Genomic DNA, 6,558 nt, shown 5'->3' with positions numbered 1-6,558 from the left:
TGCACCACACATAGCCTTAAAAAAGTGCTCCTACGTAACTGTCGCAAGTCGTAGCACGCCCCAGCCCGTAGAGGACTGGGATGGCCCCAATGATGAAGCATGTCACCATGGGGCAACCCTGGTGAGTGAGGGGACACCTAAAAAAGGAGCAATTTCTCCTTTTTTGTACACAATGTCATTCTTTCATGATCGACCCCATTGTGTGTTGGTTGTGATTTATGGTAACTAGCAAGGCTCTCAGGGATCTGGTAACAGAGACCATTTGTTTAACTATAGTTTTTGGAGGGCGAGCCTAGCTATTTTACCTCTAACTCCCTTTCTTTAGTGTTTTTATCTGCCACCCATACTCTAACCTCATTCATCAAGAATTAAAAGCAAAGTATTTACTATTGTGAGGTAAAGCAAGAGAGATAGAGAATAAACAAGAAAGATAGAGAGCTACCATTGGCTGAATTGCACAATGTGCAGACACAAACCTGGAATCAGTCCCAGCTTCACTGCTTGACCAATCTGTGTGATCATAAGCAATTAGCATTGTTGTCACAGATGGGGGGGGGTGGAGGGGGGAGCATGAACATTTTTAAGTTATTGTTTGAAACTATCACTTCCATCAACAGCCACCCAATGCCATGATATAGTTGACCAAGACCAAAAGGTTCTGCATGCAAAAGGAATATATTGTTTGAATTTGGAAGAGACTTTATTATAAGTTAACACAATGTTTATTTGAACGGTTTCCCTGACAAGCATTTTAATAGCTGCTAGGATTGGTTCATGCATAGGCCTCGCTCAGTTCTAGACAAAAAGCCAAGTTATTAAACCTGGGCCAACCATTGCCAAGTACGTGACAGGAGACACTGAAAAACAGGTAGACCTCCGGGGGACCTCCCTCTTCTTTATATTGGTCCTCATGAGTGAAGGGGCTGCTAGAGAAGGGGGAAAGAGAATGGTGCACACATGCCAATAGACCCAATTCAGGAGAGAGGCTTCTGATTTTTTAAGCTGAATATGGCTTCTTTTTGGCTGTCTCCCGTCTGAAATTTCCTCTGCTTCAATGGCTTTTTAAAGTCTCTGACTTTCTTCTTCTAAAATGTTGGCATGTATGATGGCAGGAGGTGCTTTTTCTGTTTGGCTGGGTTACGTGGTGTCTGTGAGGAGGATGCACAACTCAACAAGTAAGTACTTGGACAAGGACCGATTACGGAGGCGATTGCATGCTGAACGGCATTGGTGCTTAATTTAAGCTGCTGGTTGCCTGAGGGGGCCACTGGCACTACATTTCAGGGACCAGAACTTATTTTTCTGCATCAAACATTTACCGAGAGCAAGACAGGAAAAAGTACACAAAACAGTAAGACAGGTGAAGATATAAAAAGAAAAACCGTCACAAAAGGAGAAAGCAGGCACCCGCAAGCGTTAGATAAAGGGGTAGGGAGTGTCTGATAGTGGATTAAAGTGCCTTGAAGCCTAGACAAAACTATGTAGCCTTGGTATTGGGCACACCGACATTAAATTGCACCTGCTTGAGGCCTCTGAGCAGAGTTTTGGGCACCGACACGCACTCTTTTACTAATTAAGCATTGAACGACACGAAGCTCTCCGTTAATTCCAATAAAGACCAACTAACAAAAGTAGATTGTTGATCGATATAGTTTGATTGGTGAATAGACAGTTTGTCAACTTCAGCAATCCCTGCCTGGACATACTTTCGTTTGAAAGGAGATAATGGGAAGCCCCACTACCCCTCCCCAAAGCCTGCCATGTCATAAAGCGCTGTACGGGAACCAGCGACCTTTGACCCTCACTGACTGCACGCTGATAGGAGTTGTGAGGTGAAAACCCTGCGTGGTGAAAAGAGACTTCCGTGTTGTTATCACGCAATATTAGTGCCCTTTGCTTGAAACCATGACTCCAGTCTTCTGAAAATAAAAACATAAGCGACGCCTATAAATGCAGATGCATTCACAAGCCGTCATTCCTTTTAGGTGAAAGTGCTATTAACCCCCAGATCACTTTCGCCTACACACGGTTCAGGGAAGCAGCGATTTGCTCCACTCAGTTTACACCGGATGGTACCAGCTTCATCAAACGCGTTCGGACCCGATCAGACTGTTCGCTGCGATCCCTTTCCTGAGGAGTTCACAACGCAAGGTACGTGCCTTCATACTTTGGAAAACCTAGAAATACATCCATTATTGGCTCCACTAATAGGTTGAAGATATAACGGGTTCAGCACAGGAATTTAGTGGGTTTCGCACCTTGCCCTTTGGAATTGCCAAATTTACTCTGATAACGTTTAAGCGGTTAAGAAAGGGAAGGCAGAATCGTTGCCATGCTGATAAACACTTTTTTTAATTGTGTTCAAGAACTGCAGATGATACATATTTCGACGCAGTCAATTAAAATGCTTCAGGTTTGGTTTGAGAATAAAATCGGTCAAATTCGCCCCTATGTCATACAAATACATACAAACGGTATATGAAGAATAAAGCCTCTCGTTAATCTTCACCTGCCACCACTTTGATGAACACCCAGAGGAGGGTCCACCAGGGGACGCTGTTCAATGACCTCTGACACGGGACTTCCTAACGTATGTCACGTCACCACGCAATACTTACTTGTTAGCATTGCTTGGCCAGGACTTCTGCGCAACTTAGTACCTTTGTGTCTTATGCCATATTGGGCTCTCCCTCACAACCACGCCTCACTGCTGGTCTTAAGCAAGGGCCAGTGAAGTTTGCATAACTGAGTCTCATCTGACAACAAGAAGCAACAATGCTATTGTAATGCGAAGCTGTACTGCATCTCAGAAGGTGAGTGTGCATGTCTCATGGACTGAATATACATCACAGGAACTTAAAGGCTCTGATGATGCTCAATTGACATTTGTATAGGAACTCGATGGCCGTGAACCATTGGCCCAAGCTGACACGCTAAGGACACAGTGTGTAAGCGTGTGTATGTGTATGTGTGTGAGCGTTGTGCGCGTCCGTCCAGCCCTGTTGGTAATATTTTTTTTTTTTATCGTTTGTGCCTAAACTTCATATAATAAATGTTCAAGCGCAAACAAATCCAAGCACAATTTGTAAGTATTTTCTCAAATGGTACAAATGCATCTCTTTTTAGTAGAAGCCTTGGTCACAATTGCAAATGCCTCCTGTTACTCTATTTGTTCTCTAGATATATGGATTTAAGGAAAAAAACTATAAGGCATCCTCATTAAAAAGGTTTAAATTTTGCCTTTTCATTATAGTCAGTACAATTTTGCAAATTATATCCGGTTAAAGGCATCTTTGGAGCTTATGTAGAATTTAACAGTAAGGTAACTCCACCACAAAAGTGGCAGAGTGCCCTTTTGGCCAGACTTGTGATTCCTCTGCTCTCGTTAGAGTCAGGGAAACCACCCTAGTTCCAATGTGGGAACCTACATAGGCTCTGCCTGTGAAAACCTATGAGTGATGATCTGATGGAAATTGGGCAGTGGGTCAATGTATGTAAGACTGTCCACCATATTGAGAGTGGACATTTCAATATAATTCTTTTCCTTTTTGGGACTTTCAGAGACAGCCTGGTGGTCAAGAGCAGGAAATATGAATAATGACCTCCTTGTACTGTGGCATACTCCCAGTGTATTATATTCACACAGGGGATCTAAAGGGATTGGCCCAACCAGGAACGTACTAATCCCTCTATATCGTACAATTCACAAAAATGTACGCCTGGTATTGCAGAAAAAAAAGGACAAACTGGTAACGCAATGCCAAAAAACAAATGTTGTCCTTTGTGTTAACAATTGCATATGTCATAGAACTGCTGGGAAAATAATACTTTTTAGGACAAGAACTCTCACTCACCTGCAGGTGACATGCTTCATCAAAGAGTTCCCTTCTCACACCCGGACTGCAAGTTCCCTGGTGTGGGTTACAACTCTCCAAATGGAGAGGAGGAGAGGTGTATTTCTGATGAAGCAAGGTTAGGGAGGGACAGAGTGCAAATAAGTGGAAAAAATAGAAGTATATAGTGACGGATAAAACTAGTTCCAGGAGACAAAATAAACTTTATTCCATGTACTACCTGGATAGTGTTAGAAAGAGGACTGGGGTTATGTAAATATATATATATACCCCTTTCTTTGGTCAACATGTTTCTGCCTGTTTATGGTCCCCAAAAGGGGTTCCAGATCATTTATCTGGACAGAATTTCATTGTCACTCGGTCTATAATGTGATAAATAAAAGTAAAAAAATATACTGGCCATACAGAAGTCAAAGTGGTCAGGTAAGCGATGGTGGAGACATATTCAGAGTCCACTATTGCACCAATTTCAGGGAAAGTGATGTACACCCTCGGAGTCTGACCCTTGCTGGGACATTCTCTTTAGCATGCACTGATGGACAAGTCGGGCGCTTCTAGATGTACCCAGTGTCTTGAGGGTGGACATCACTCAGGAATCCCGTTGTGTAGGACGTCCTTGGGAGCCAACTACCCCTCCTGTTACCTCCAGTAAATCCCACACAGCAGGATTGCTGAGAGGTTGTCAGAGGCCACACCCCTTTTTTCCACCTCACTGTAAATGCACCTTCTGGCGCTCTATTAGTAGGGGAATGAAGTCCCGATGGCTATTGGAGATACTTGGGGGCCAACTACCCCTCCTGTTACCTCCAGTAAGTCCAACACAGTGGGTTTGCTGATAGGTTTTTGGTGGCCACTCCCCTTTGTCCACCACTCTGCAATCACGCCTCCTGGTGCACTCCCTTGGACAACTGAGGGTCCTTGGGGGCCAACTACACCTCTTGTTAAGACTCACACAGCTGTATTGCTGAGAGGATGTCAGAGGCCACACCCCTTTCTCCACCACTCTGCAAACGTGCCACCTTGTGCACTACTGGTTGGGGTAAGAAGTTTACTTTAGTCCTGAGGCCCTCAGGAGAAAAGTAGAATTCATTCCCCAACCATCAGCGGGCCATGAGGTGCGTTTGCATAGTGGTGGAAAAAGGGAGTATGGCCTCCAAGTCTTCCGAGCAATCCCGCTGTCTGAAACTTACTAGGGGGCCAACTACCCTCAGCATCCAAGGTGACTTCACTCCCCAACCACCACTGCACCAGGTGGTGTGTTTGCAGAGTGGTGGTGAAGGGGGCATGGCTTCCGGTGCCTTGCCAGAGTTTTTTTTCTCTTATTTAAAAAAAGAATCAAGGAAGGGGAGCTATGTGGCTCCTATAACCTGGGGCATTTTTTAACCCTGTGGATCCTATCCCCGGAGCCAGGCCTTTTTTCAATGGGTGAAGGGGGCCAAGCGACCCCCCCTCCAAGGTGATTTCAGCCATGGGGACAGTATCCTCGGCCTTAGCCTCTTTATTTTTTTTAATTATGATTTATATGGGGGAGGGGTCAAATGGCCCTCCCTCTCGGGCCAATTCTGGCCCCAGGGACCCCATCCCCTGGGCCCCGGCCTGTAGTGCGGGTGCCCTGGTCCCACCCAAGCACCCACTGTCACTGATGGGGACCGTTGGAGGAGCATGAAGGCCTTCATGGTCCCTGCCTGCTCCCCTGTTCTGTGGGAGCCTGCATTGGTTCTACACATAGGGAGCTGCTAATATGTAGCTCCCTGTGTGTAAAAGTACATTTTACTGCGGCTTCAGCAAGCAAGAGCAAAATGCACTTGCTTGTTCAAAGCTGAGCACTGTTTTCTATGGCTTTGTGGGAGCGGTGCTCCTGTCAAGCCATAGCAAACTGCAATATCCTGGGGGTGGGCATCTCGTGACATGGCTGGAGCCATCCCTTGGAGGGTGGACATCCCCAAGGCCTTCTATGGCTCCATGAATGGAGCAGCGAGGCCCCCCTCCAATGTTAATTTACCCCTTGGGAGGTGATGATCCCTGGGGCTGTGAGGGGGCTGTGTGGCCCCCATTTAATTTTAAAAAGTCCTGGGGAGGTGAGGTGGATCTGTGCACATTATTTAACTTTAAACTCTGGGGGATTGGCAACCCCCAGGGCTGCGAAGCAGTCCATGCAACCCCCCACATTTGCTAAACAAAGAGCCCCGGGGAGCTTGTTGCCCCCGGGGCAGAGGGGGAGGCCGTACGTGTCGCCCCCGCATTTATAAAAAATGAAGCCCCGGGGAGGCGGTGGTCCCTGGGGCTTCAGGTGGGTCTGTGCAACCCCCACATTATTTAACGGTAAAGCCCCGGGGAGTTGGAGGACACCGGGGCTGCGAGGAGGTCCATGCAGCCCCCCACATTTTTTTAAATGAAGCCCCAGGGAGGTGGTGGTCCCCAGGGCATTAGTAAGCCCCTGGAGGGGTGCCTATGTGCTCCCCTTCCTATAATTATGCATACCCCCAGATGTGGCCCACCTGGAGGCCTATAATTAATGATGCAAGAGAGCCAACACTTCATTTTAAAAAACACATTTCAGCGCAATTCATGGATCCATTTTGACTCCTGATGAATGTTTAAAAAAAAAAAGTTTTTTCGGCCTGGGGGTCAGGGTGTTTCTATCCGGTCCCCTTTTCTTTTTTTAATCTTTTTTCTGTGACTCTGTTCAACCGAGTAACAAGAT

The 6,558-nt window shown here is 46.2% G+C and overlaps 1 protein-coding gene across 1 annotated transcript in view; it reads left to right on the top strand.

The window, feature by feature from the left end:
• The first annotated feature begins 2,013 nt into the window (after positions 1-2,013).
• The window catches only part of LOC147709061 (up-regulator of cell proliferation-like), a 327,619-nt gene continuing 323,074 nt past the window's right edge, over positions 2,014-6,558 (top strand). The window contains exon 1 of the mRNA XM_086927668.1: positions 2,014-2,151. The gene's annotated coding sequence lies outside the window, so the exon portion shown is untranslated. The remainder of the gene's footprint in view (positions 2,152-6,558) is intronic.

This window comes from Lissotriton vulgaris, chromosome 6 (assembly GCF_964263255.1).
Source record: "Lissotriton vulgaris chromosome 6, aLisVul1.2, whole genome shotgun sequence".
Lineage (NCBI taxonomy): Eukaryota > Metazoa > Chordata > Amphibia > Caudata > Salamandridae > Lissotriton > Lissotriton vulgaris.
This window is presented reverse-complemented; position numbering and strand designations above follow the sequence as displayed.